We start from the raw sequence: 13389 nt of genomic DNA on the forward strand, positions 1-13389 counted from the left end.
TCTGTAGCAGGTGTGTTAGGGAAGGTCAAGTGCTCCTGTCTGGCCAGGAACCATAGTGATATGAGGGAAAGTTCCACAGTAGAAAGTTCTACAGCGGAGAACCACTAGGACTCCAGCACCAAGGGTCACAGGTTGTGCCAGGAAGACTGGATGCTCCTCTGTGGGCGATGAGAAGCCACGAGCGATTCAGGAAGGCCGCAGAGCTCTGGGCAGGTGGGACAGCCGAGGGCTGCAATGAAGAGGGACAGGTGGAGCTGGGAGACCAGGTGGGGAGAGCCCGCTACCCTTGAACAAAAGGCGACAAAGGTCTGCACTGGGATGACGGAGATGGTGGAAGGTAATAGGATATTCATGAAACAGAACTGGAAAGCCATGGAAATGAAATAAGAGAGGGAGGGAAAACAGAACATGACTTTAATTGCCATCATATAAAACGTGTTGAATTAAAATGAATTGGTATTTCTAGACCGATGATGACATCACAATAATGGAAGGAAACCAATTTTGATTTTGAACCTGGTTAAGGAGAAAGTATAGACAAGAGAAAAGCAGAGGCTCTGGAGTCACACAAGTGTCACCATTGAGATTCGTCCCCACTCTTCATTCCCTTCCCTGTAAACCCAGGCGGGGACACCTGCCTCACAGTACTGGTAACAAACAGGGAAGCGCACACGTTCCCGGGTCAGACAGGACAGCCAGGGATCAGCGGCTCATGAGGAGGTGACAGGTGGTCACTAAACTGAGCTCAGGCGCATGCACAGCAGTTTACGTCGCCTTCAGATGGCTCCTCCTGTGACCTCTTGAAGAAGGCGGCAGTGGTGAGGAACAAACTCCAGGAGCTTATTAGCATACATGATCTTCAGGCCGTCCAGATGAGACTCAACGATCTGCTCTACAATCACCTAGCAGAAGGAAGACCGTTTTATTTTTATTTATTTATTTGTTTGTTTGTTTGTTTTTAGTATATGTGCTGCTGAAGCGAGCACTGTTTGTTTTTAAAGCACCTAAAAGAGAAGTATGAACTATACACTACAGAGAAAAGAATCGAGTAAACCTTAAAAATGCACTTCGTCCTTCCTCCTCCCCACTCAGCATGCTTTCTAAACAGGAGGTAAGTAACAGCGGCATGAAAATCTAGGTCCCGGGATTTGGGAATACTGCTCCAACCCTGGGGGACACAGAGGCTGAGGGACAGAGACTGGCCTGAAGCTAAAACATCACACACACTCATCTGCTTCCCTTCTGAGCTTAAAAGCGAAATACTGTATCTGCAGACAACAGCTCTGTACCATCTTCACCCTGGCCTTGTCCTCTACCGTCTCCAGAACAGGGAAAGGGCTGAGACGGAAAGCGATGGAAGAAAACACATCTTATTTTGCTTTAGTATTTTATTTTTTGTGGTGAGGCTGAGTTGCAGGAGGTGAATGACAAGCATACAAACTTAAAATACAAACGTGGCCACAGTTCATTTAATGACACGGAAACGTAAAGCACTTCCCTAATTTAGCATATTAGATTCAGTTCAATGAAAAGGGCATAAATTAAATAACTTAACTATTTTCATTTAGTGACAAAGAATAATGTGATCTTTTTCACCCCACAGAGAGAGCTATGAACTATATAATAGGATACATACAAAGAACTGACAGATCATTTAATTTTAGTAGTCCTAATGAAGCTGAGAAGATTACTGAAATTAATCCTTCATTTTCACTTCTATCACTGGGATACTGTACCGTTTTAAAACTGGAAGCCTTTCATCCTGAAATAATGGTGGGTAGCTTCATACTTACCGGACAGAAGAACACTCGCACTGGCAGGTGACCGGAAGAAAGCCCTCAAATGCTGAGACTGGTTTCATGACTTCTGTCAGCCTGAACTAGATGAAACCAACGCTCTCTAAGTGGGAAGCTGCTGATTGCTGGCGGCCTCACATGGTGTAGCCCGTACTCCGGCTGCTCAGAGGCAGGATACACTGACTCCCTGTATTTAAGTGTATCCTCATAGGTCAAGAACACTGGGTAACCAAGTTCCGGACTTAAGGTACTACCCCGCTAACTCGCCCTTAAAATCCCTTTATCTTTGAATATTCCCTCCCTCCCACCTTCCTAGCCTGGCAAACTCCCCCATGGTCTTCAAGACTTAGGCCACATCAATTCTGCAAAGACGCCTCCCCTCACGCACTTTCCCTGCGCACAGATGAAGAGATCCAGAGCTGAAAGAGTTAAATTGTGTGGAGCTTCTGCTAACTTGCTTTTCTGTAACTGCTCTGCTGCTTTGTGGGTCGAACCTTGAGTAGGAGCATGGCCTTCCCTTTGTGTTCCCCTCCATTCCCCCAAGGCCCCACATCCTGAGTATGTTCCCTGCTTAAGAGATGTCCTTGAATTATGCTTGTGGTTAACAAAGAAGAGAACTATTTTATCCTAGTTTCACAGCCTCCCAGCTACATCCGGATGATAAGATATGGCTAACTGAAAAATGTAAACTGTGCAGAACATACCAGGAACTGTAACTATGAGGTCACTGTGATTATGGCTTTATGACAAGCCTTTGTCTAAAAAAATGCATAAAAACCCCATACTCCCTTGAATCGGGGCTCTCAGCCTCTGGCTGATCTTTGGGTATGTTGCAGAGCCCCAGCATGCAGGACCAATAAAGCCTGTGCTGTTGTAGAAAGAGCTGCCTTGGTGTCGTTCCTCTGCGCCTCCCTAGGTTGAGGTCTTCTCGACCCTAACACAGAGCTGTCTTCCAGCTCCTCCAGTGGGCACGGACGCCTTGGTGGGGTCACGCTTTTCGGCAACTCCATTAACGTATAACTTATGGAAATGGAAACTGACCTAAAAATGTTCTGATCCGTACCTTCTTCCTAGGCAAGTCCCTCACCCCTACTAAATTAAGATGATCCCTGCGCTATGAGATCACTGGAAAAGACCAGAGCGCATACCTGATTCCTGCCATGCTGATGGGCACCAAGCGGGACCAATCTTTTCTTACAACCAGAAGAGCAGGAACTAAGAGCATCTTCAAGGAAGAGCCCTGAGCTCTCTCGCACCCAGTCAAGAATAGAAGCCAGAGTAGATGCTCTGTGTTTGCGGAATGAGGTGCATGGGAGCACAAACCTCATCCATGTACGGTTTCACCAGTACTTGACCAACTAACGCCTCTGCATCCCCTGTCTTGTCAATTGTAGCGTAGGTCGGGAGGCAGTGCCGTATGATATCCACATTGGAAGTCTGAAGCCTTCTAGCAGCAGGCCTCCCGGGGACTGCTGCAGCATGGCCGTAATGCCGGCTATACGCTGCAAGAACAGAGAGACCAGGAAAGAAGGTCCAGGCACAACAGTTTCTAAAAACTCAAATATATGTGTATAATTTATATACACATGTGTTATATATATAAAGCGAGCCTAATTCTACCAGAATATATGTAAGATTAAAATCCCAACATTTCCTAGAGAATAACAATGAATCCCTTCTCCCCATGATTGCTTTCTTTCTTTCTTTTTTTAAAGATTTTTATTTATTTATTTGTCGAGAGAGAGCAAAAGCACACAAGGAGGCACAGGCAGAAAGAGAAGCAGGCTTCCTGCCAAGCAAGGAGCCCAAGGTGGGACTCGATCCCAGGACCCTGGGATCATGACCTAAGCCAGAGGCAGTGACTTAACTGACTGAGCCACTGAGGCGTCCCCTCCCTATGATTTCTTTGAAAGTAGGTCGGCTTCATCAAAGTGAAGTTTAGACAATTACTGAATGACAAAAAGTTATTTGCCTCTTAAGCTACGGAGTTAGTTGGACAAGCGTGCATTTAGGTCAAGGGCTTTGGATAAATGAACTCTGACTACATCATATGATGTGTCAAGTTACATGAAATTCAGAATTCATTTTACTCGCATAATTAGGAGACTACGCTCGTGTCTTCACACAAAATCTATCTAGTGTGACACAACGGAAGCAGGGTCCCAAGCAGCAGACACTGAAAGAAAAACTTCAAAGCTAGCCTCAAAATCCTGTAGAGTAGCAATTATCAGAGGGCGATGCTAGGTCAAACCAAAATCATCCCAGAAATTCGCAAACAGCAAATTGAAACCAACACTTACTGGTCTTACTTTGTCCAGAAGAGGCATGCCTTTGCTCTGAACAGCATGAAACTATAACTGGTTAAATTCTGTGGCAATTCTCTCCAAAATCTGTCCAGTCCAGAGAGGGCTAGTAGAGACAATTAGAGAAGTGTAATTCTCAAATTTAATTTCTGAGCGACCACATCACCTGGTCAGCAATGCCGACTTTGGCGCCCTCTGTGCTCTTTCTTCACAGTGTGTTCCCAGCCACAACCCACCCCCCCCACCGCCCCCCCATGGCTTACAGCGCTCAGGCACCTGCACCTGCACGCCATCAGTTTTCAGAACAAACTGTGCAGCAGGCCTCCGGTGCGGGGCGTGAGGAGCGGGAAGGTCGTAGAAGTCACTGACACAGCCTGGCCCAGGCCACAGGGTCCAGGCAAGGGGATGGAGCTATTTTAGGTCAGTGTGGGTACAACTGCGTGTTTCCACCACGTTCCTCGGGCTCTCCCATTCGTGCCCTTCTTCTCCCTTCTTCTCCCATTCTCTAACCCCCTCCTCTCTGTGGCAATTCTCTCCAAAATCTGTCCAGTCCAGAGAGGGCTAGTAGAGACAATTAGAGAAGTGCCCTGTCCTACCGTTCATACCCGAATCCCCCTCTTCTTCTCTGCCTGCCTCATTCTCCCTCCCCAGTACCTCCCCAGTACTGACTAATGCTATCTCCTCAATTAGCTAAAACTGGCCGCCTAGCAGCAACCTTGGAAATCCCTCAGAGCAGCGGACTCCAAGTTTACATTTAACCAATGGTGGAAAGAGCAAGCTCGGTGCTCCGGGAGCTGGTGAGAAATCACTCACAGTGCATCTGCCATCAAGTGCACTGGATACACTTCCCTCCTGCCCCCCACATTAGAAAGCGTCAACCCCATTCAAAAGGAAACCGAACAGTGAAAGAAAAAACAAAAACACAACAAAGGCCCCAAAGCCCCTGCTGGGCTCTATGAGGCATCCCACATCTGAGATGGGCATTCAGGTAGTGAGGAAACACACTGTAAGGAAACCCAAAATGTATGGAGACCTGCCGCGGTGTGCCCTGTCCCAGAGCATCAGAACAGGTGTGGAAAGAAGGCAAGCGCTCGCAGGACCAACTCCGAAGCCTAATCCCAACCTCTACTGACTGATCCCATGCACATTTCCTATTTATCCTTATCTTGGTGTATCAGGGCCTGGATTTACTGTGCTCAAACGCTGCTCTGGCTTTCCTGACTCTAGAGCTCAGAGCTGCTCTTCTGGAGAAAACAAAAGTCCTCCAAGGTAATTCTGAGCAAGAAAGCGCACAATGTCTGTTTATCAAGGACAGCGTTGCAAAGGGACAGGATTGTAGACACAGAGCTCACTGAGGTGTTTCTATCCGAGAGCACAGCAGCAACGGCAAAGACAGGAAGAACACCAGAGGACCAGCTCCCCAGGGGCCAAACGTGGACATGGCTGGAGGGGCTGCAGGCGCTGCCAAGGGCCGCAGCGAAGCAGAGCTGCTGGAGACACACGGGCTGCAGAAGGGCTGCGTACCGACTGTCTGCTAAGTGTGGACGAACGGGGGCAGAAGCACGAGTGCAACAAGATAGGACACAAGCACAGTGAGGGCTGACCACTTAGTTGAATGCCTTGATGTGAAAGGGGGCAGAGACCTAGGACCAGAGAATCACTTCCTTTGGGATGTGTCCGTTCCTAATCTCCATCATGAGACATGTGGAGCATATGGTCTCTCAAGTTCCTTCCAAATCTAAAACCTTAATTCCTAAAATTTAGAAACCTAACTCCACCTGCAGGGGAAGGGACTGTTAGCCTCACACAACAGAGCACGCAGGGCACCAGGCGACCTTGATGGAGGCAGCCCAGCTGGTATGTGCAGGACCAGCCCGGGCTCCTCCCACTGCACCACTGTGCATCTCACAGTGCTGACAGGACCTAACTATTCATTTTCTGAGTCACTCATATACCGTGGCTGATTGAAAATTCATACCAGGAAGGGAACAAGACAATCACAGTATAACAAAGAGAGCCATCATCTTTTTCCTATTTCATAAGCTTTTTCTTTCCTGTTTGTAAATTTCAACTGGATGTGTCCTACACTGTTTCATAATAATATAATGCTGGTGCAAAATACATCAATGGTAATACTCTGGGCATGTCTAGGGAAAAAATGAGATGGAGAAAAACCAAGATGAAAGGTAGGTATGCCTTAAAGATCAACAGGACTTTGCTAGTCCTCAGGGAAGGTGATTCCAAATATACTTTTCCACTGCAAGCATAATGACGTGTTGGAACTATGGTCTATAACCAAAGGGTTTATAGGAATGTGTTATAGATTTCACCATTTCATGCTCTCCACTCTCCTGGAGCTACATTCTATCCACAAACCTGGATTTTCTTCTAGTTCAGAAATGAATTCTAACTAAGCCCTCCTTGCCTAATTAGACTGGATGTGAAGTATTTATTTATGTGCTACTTAGTTAAAAAAAATGCTTACCTGCTTGCTTCTAGTGCAGAGGTTTCTTTAGAACTTTGTGAATTTAAGATTTTTTCAATCTTTTCAACTGATTAAATAACTTGTATAAGCCTCAACACACACATCTATAAAAATAAAAATTAAGCAAACAAAAAATGTCACCATCTTTACTCTTAATCATCTTTATTTCCCATGCTAAATGCAGGAAAATATAAGACCAAAAGTTAACTTCAAATATATAGGGCATGCTATATTTTGAATATTTCTATGAAACAGAATTCTCAAGAATGCAAATCTTAGTTCTAGAATAAGCAAACTTCCATATTCTATTGCAAGTTTATAGAGAGAAAAAAAAAACCCCTAGACTTTGCTTCCTCATATTCTATACTCTTATTTCTTCTTTTCCCCATCCTGAATCTTTCTATGGGCATTTCTTTCCTATTTTTTAAAAAATATTTGTTTATTTGAGAGAAAGAGAGAGACTGCATGTGTGTGTGCAGGGGAGGGGCAGAGGGAGAGAGAGAATCTCGAGTAGACATCCTGCTGAGCATAGAGCTCAATGTGGGGCTCAATCTCATGACCCTGAGATCATGACCTGAGCCAAAATCAAGTCGGACGTTTAACCAACTGAGCCACCAGGCGCCCCTCCATTTGCTTTCTTATGGCCCTTTATTCATGTTTTAACTTTGGCTTCCGATCATACTGACCCTCTCAGTTTACATGTGCATATATCTATATGCCCAAGCACCAAATCATTGAAGACCTTTTACACTACAAATATTATCAAAGAGGTTGAGGGACATTATGAAAACTCCTATCCTTAAAGAACAAAAACATACAAAGTCATCCATTTGATAAATAGTTACTGAACACCCCTGGGAACTTGACATTTCTCGAGAGCTTGACACGAGAAAATAAAGCAAGAAATACACCCTGCTCTCACAAAGCTTACTGTTTTGTCTGGAAGCACACGACAAGCATTCTTTGGACAAAAGCTGTGAGGAGATCCAGAGGCGAATTAAACAGAAGATCCCTCAAACAGGCTTCTCCCCACTGAGATTTTAACAAATATGCTAATAATACACATAGAAAACATTGTACAGAGCAGCAGGTGAGAATCAGAAGCCCAGACTCCCGATGCCCGCTGTGCCCCTACATCGTTATGATCATGAATGACATCGGGGACACTTGAAACTGGAGATAGCACTAAGGGGCACACTCCCGGGGTGAGTCCTCAGATGTGCAGAGTCGTTGCCTGTCTCACACACCTGAAACTAAGCTAACACCACATGCTAACTACTGGGAATCGAAAAAATTAAAGTGAACACCAGAACATAAAGAACACAGGATCAGAAAATAACAACAAACCTGAGGCAGAATCCTGAGGTTGCTTTGGAAAGCCCACTTCTCCCCTAGTCCCTAATATAGGCCTATTTTCTTTACAGGGCCGCCCACAATTTATACAGTCGTTAACTGTCAAGCACTGCACCGACAACAGTTATCACTGTTTTTTGTTCTGGAAAAAGTGGGTGATCTTGAGATCATGTGGGTACCTCTAAAATTCTGTCTCATTATTTCAGGTAGATAACGTGACATAATGCGTAAAATGCACATGCATGAGAGCTTTGAAAAAAAGCTGAATAGTGCTGACAAGTTCACGGAGACAAGAGGAGAGGGCTTCAACTGGCATGTCGCGTAAGAAATCTACTGGAGGGTACCTTTTTCTTCCTTATGTCCTCTTGTTTACACATTCGTTCATCTACTGCCTGAATTCCTTCACTGACAGATGACCTGAGACTCTTTAAAAGAATAATAAAGAAAACATATTACAGACATTGTTTTGTCACATTATCAAGTTCATACATCTCATTCAATTCCACAGAACTTAATACCTGTGCACCAGTACTATGCAGATATTGACAAAACAAACAAACAAACAAACAAACATGATATACCAGACAGAGTTACTGTTGAGGGGACTCATGATCTGGGGGCAAAATGACACGAAGGCAGGGTTGCATGGCCAGAAGAAGAATGACACATATACAGTGAAAGTTATGGGGATGAGGGGGCTTAGAATGGAGAACAGATAATATGAAGCAAAGTACAGGACAGTCTGGAAATGCGACGGGGCTCGAATCGGACTCTGAAAGCCATGTGTACACAGCTGCCGAGGTGGGGAGGGGATGGGGAGCAGATGTAAGTGCAGACACACTCAGGGTCAGGGTCAGACAGGCACACAGCCATGTGTACTGTAGGCTTCCTTCTGGAGAGAAGCAGAAATAAGAAGGGAGGGCCAACTTCACTGAGATGAGGTCTTTAGATTCTGCACATTTTGGAGAACGAGAGAATGTCAAAGCACTGATGCATGATGATGAAATGTGGGTATGGAAATACCAGGAATCAAGAATGAAGAACAGAAGACCAGAAAAAGGCAGAGTGCAGAGGTGGAGAAACATGTCCAGAAGCTAATAAATAAAGAGATAATTAGGAATTAGAGCCAAAACAAAGGTTAATAGAAACAACTAGAATGAAGTAGGCATAACACAAAAATTCCACAGGAAGGTGAATTAATTCACTCCATCAACATTATGAAACACCTCCTGGACGTCAGTATTGTGGCAGCCCACAGGGATACAATGAAGACAGATATAGTCGTATCCCTCAGTGGTCTGAGAATCTCACAGAACAGCTTCACAGTTGGGACCAGAAAGGCAGGTCAGGCCTGTGGCTGAGCAGGACCAAAGTGGCCATAAAGACAGGCCATGGAAAAGGGAGGGGATGGTGCTGGCAGGGGGTGAGGTGGGACGGGAGCCTGTGCCAGTAGAGCAAATCTGCCTCCAGGGAGGGGGTTCGAGAGAAGAGTGGGAGGCCAAAGGAAGGCTAGGCTTGGGAAACAACACCACTAGGAGGCCCTGGGAGGAAGAGGCACACCAAGGAGGCAGTGGGAGAGCCCCACAGCAGCTGGTGTGGAATCCAACAGCGGACCACGAAAATCCCTTCCATTCCAAGGAAAAGTACCTTTAACAAGATTTTGTAAAATCCAAATGAGACATAAACCATGGAAAGTATTGGCTACCTCAAGGCACAACTCAAGATTTTTACCTCTTTCACGAACTCTTTCCTGCCTACCCCTCCCCTAGGCTTCTCAGCACTGATATTTCCGTTACTCTGCATTTTTCTTGGTTCTAACCATGTACTGTGTCTTCCCTTAAATTATGTTCTCCTTATATTCTCTCTAGGATGCAGGCACTGTCTTAGGGGAGGGATGCACGAGGCCACTCAAGCTAGAGGAGACACACAAGGAAGGATGGTGTCATTTACGACAAGTTTACGACAGGGCATCAGGCCGGAATTCAGGGCACCAGACACAGACGAGGGGGGTGGGGGGGAGACAGGGCAGCACAGTTTTCTGTTAGAAGTGATGCCACAACTCCCCCTCCACTGTTCACCCAGGTAGAGTTCCTATTACCAATGGCTTAGAGGTGGGGAGTCCCATTCCCACAACAGAGATTTTTCTGAGAGAACATGCAAATGTAACATTTATTAAGTATTACATTTTATTTATATTATCCTTCAGTTCCATCAGGGATTACACAGCTTTTGTAGATCAGCCCAGGAACCTAACCACACGTAGATTACGTGGGGGGGGGGGGGGATATTTACAAGACTACAAACTGTTAAAATACAAGTCATTCGTAAGTTAGAAACCACTTACATATGACCAAAGTGGCATTAATAAGTTGAATTTGGAAATATGCTTCCTCTCCCCTGACATTGTAAGGTTGTCTACACTGAGAATATGTCTTCTTCAAATCGAACATGTTTTTTTAGGTTTTTAGCATATGCAAAAACAATATGATTTATAACTCTTCTGAAGGTGAATATTATAATCATGAACCATTAAAATACAACCACCAGTACCACCAAACTAACAGATGAAAAGAATTCTTAGAGAAAAGCCGACGAGGACAACATGCGTCACAACAGACTGTTTTCATTAATTGGGGACTTACCAGAACTTCTTCTCGTAACTGTCCCAAAGGCACAGAAAGTTGATTGAGGGCTTTGTCCATGCCAACCTAAAGGCAAAACCAAGTTGGCACAAACACATCACGATAAGGAGTAATAGTGACGTATCTATTTAACAATCAAAGCAGTATCAGATTTAAGTTATTTTTTTGGCACAACTGTATTTTGCTATATAACTAGCTAAACAACAGAAGTGTTATTTGGCCATTAATGTTGTTCATAGAATATGAAAAAAATCTGTTGAAATACATGAAACTATAAAAATAAGGGAAGTCATGAGAAACGAAAGTTTCCTTAAGAACAATTTGCCTTTAGATGACATTTTAAATGAATGTGAAAAATGTTCACAGAAGGTGAACAGTTCTCTGTCTGTAATTGATGATACTCAGCCAGCTGATGTGAAAGTCTGACAGGCTACGTCTCTCTTAAACATTATTATAAGCCTTGAGAAAAATAGAAATTAAACAGAAGTAAAATTTTCTAGGTTTTTAATCCTATTGGGATATTTATCTTAGTGGTATATTTCCCAAAAGCAAATGTGCATCATTAATTTTAATGCTTCTTGAAATTCCCACGGAGCTGCAACTTTCTGTGCTTCTCTGGACAAGCAGATTTAAAACAAAATGAAGGATCAACAAGGAGACTTTTCTGCCAAGTAACAAAATTCAACATTTCTAAACGGCTTTTACAAACAACTGATAAGCTCACTGCAAACTATTCTTATATTTTTATAAAACCAAACTTTTAAAATATGAATATTGGCCAATGTTCCCTCAACCTAGCTCTGGCTAACAGATATACCTGGGAGTAAATTAAACATTGTAAGAGTGGTGGACATTTGCTCCTACAAATTAGTCTAAATCAAGGAAGACTTCAGGGTAATCACTTAGCAACTAACAAAACAACCCCTTGGGTATTATTATCCTTTACTTTTCACTGTTGACTAATGAATTTGAAACATAATCAAACTAGAGCAGCCTTAAATGAATAAAAACTAAAACAAACAAAAAAATGTATTCCAAAAAGTTTAGTTCTTTTATTAATGAAATTGGTAATTTCTTCAAGTTTCTGGTGGGGTTGGTGGGGTAATCAACTGAAAGGTTTCTAAAAACTCTGCCCTTTTAATAAATATGAAGGAGAGAGAAAGTGTGTGTGTGTGTGTGTGTGTGTGTGTGTGTGTGTGTGTAGGACTTGTGAATTTCAGGTTTACCAAGTTTGTGGAAAGGTTGACAAAATCTGCGTAATCCTTGTTGATGAGCTCGACCATGGCTGTTTTAAGAAGTTTATAGTAGAGCTCCAGATCTCCTCTTAGTTCCTCCAGCTGGACACGCTTCCTACAGACAGACAGAAAATGATTGACGTCGAAATCTTCCTGAAAATCAAACCAGAAAGAAAAAATGATTGCACTGATACCACATTTTACATAGAAAAATAAGATCAGAGAAAGAATAAGAGGCCGTATTACTGCAGGGGAACACACACAGTGACATCAGGGGGTCTGCTCACTTCCTAAGATTATGGGAAAGGGGGCCCCTCACCAAGACCATTCTCTCCTGTTGCCTAACTCTACAGGCATTTTATTTCTTTTAATTATACATTTCAAAGAGGCTCTTCTCAAAATAGAAACAGCTTTTTCTTCTTAATTTTAAAAGTAACAAATGTTCACTGTCAAACTTTCAACCAACCACGAAATACTTATGTAAGAGAGAGAGAGAAAAAAAATCACCCACTCTCTAATGCTCTGCAGTTGAGCACTGCTAATGTTTTATTTTTCTTCACTATTTAACACAGCGATTCACATCCTTCCAGACTTTGTTTTGGTCTTTCTCTTTACTTTTTTTTTTTTTAAGATTTTATTTATTTGAGAGAGAGAGACTGAGAGAACGAGTGGGAGGAGGGGCAGAGGGAGAAGCTGGCTCTCTGCTGAGCTGGGAGCCTGATGCCAGGGTTCATTCCAAGACCCTGAAATCAAGACCTCAACTGAAGGCAGACGCTTAACTGACTGAGCCACCCAAGTGCCCTAGTCTTTCTCTTTAAAATATAAATTACTTTTGGGGTGCCTGGCTGGTTCACTGGGTTAAGGCCTCTGTCTTTAGCTCAGGTCATGATCCCAGGGTTTTGGGTTCAAGCCCCACATTGGGCTTTCTGCTCAGCAGGGAGCCTGCTTCCCTGTCTCTCTCTCTGCCTGCCTCTCTGCCTACTTGTGATCTCTGTCTGTCAAATAAATAAATATTTTTTTAAAAAATAAAATATCAATTACTTTTTAAAGAAACTGACATATAATGGACACATGTTAGTTTCAGGTGTACAAAATAAAAATTTCATATTTTTATCTGTTGTGAAATGATCACCCTAAGTCTAGTTAACATCCATCACCAAACATACACATTTTTTTCTTGTGCTAAGAACTCTTAAGCTTTAGCAACTTTAAATATATAATAATATAGGGCACCTGTGTAGCTCAGTGAGTTAAGGCCTCTGCCTTCGGCTCAGGTCATGATTCCAGGGTCTTGGGATCGAGCCCCACACCAGGCTTTCTCCTCAGCAGGGAGCCTGTTTCCTCCTCTCTCTCTGCCTGCCTCTCTTCCTACTTGTGATCTCTGTCAAATAAATAAATAAAATCTTAAAAAATATATAGATATATATAATAATATACTATGCAGCCATCAAAAGAAATGAAATCTTGCCATGTGCAATGATGTGGATGGAACTAGAGGGTATGCTGAGTGAAATAATCAGAGAAAGACAATTATCATACAATCTCCCTGATATGAGGAATTTGAGAGGCAAAGTG

The 13389-nt window shown here is 43.5% G+C and overlaps 1 long non-coding RNA gene across 2 annotated transcripts; it reads right to left on the bottom strand.

Annotated features, from left to right (window-relative positions):
• Positions 1–986: 986 nt before the first annotated feature.
• Positions 987–13102, bottom strand: LOC123393842. Of its 2 annotated transcripts, none has more exons than XR_006608649.1 (7): positions 13048–13102; positions 11806–11929; positions 10580–10645; positions 8282–8362; positions 6585–6688; positions 4097–4205; positions 987–3298 (listed from the first exon to the last, which is right to left on the bottom strand). It is a non-coding gene; the product is annotated as an uncharacterized LOC123393842 (long non-coding RNA). The 2 variants fall into 2 exon arrangements; XR_006608648.1 differs by having other exon boundaries at positions 11806–11967; positions 13048–13097.
• Between the last annotated feature and the right edge of the window lie 287 nt (positions 13103–13389).

The sequence above is a fragment of the Mustela putorius genome, unplaced genomic scaffold, assembly GCF_011764305.1.
Source record: "Mustela putorius furo isolate JIRA1106 unplaced genomic scaffold, ASM1176430v1.1 tig00001033_pilon_pilon_pilon, whole genome shotgun sequence".
Lineage (NCBI taxonomy): Eukaryota > Metazoa > Chordata > Mammalia > Carnivora > Mustelidae > Mustela > Mustela putorius.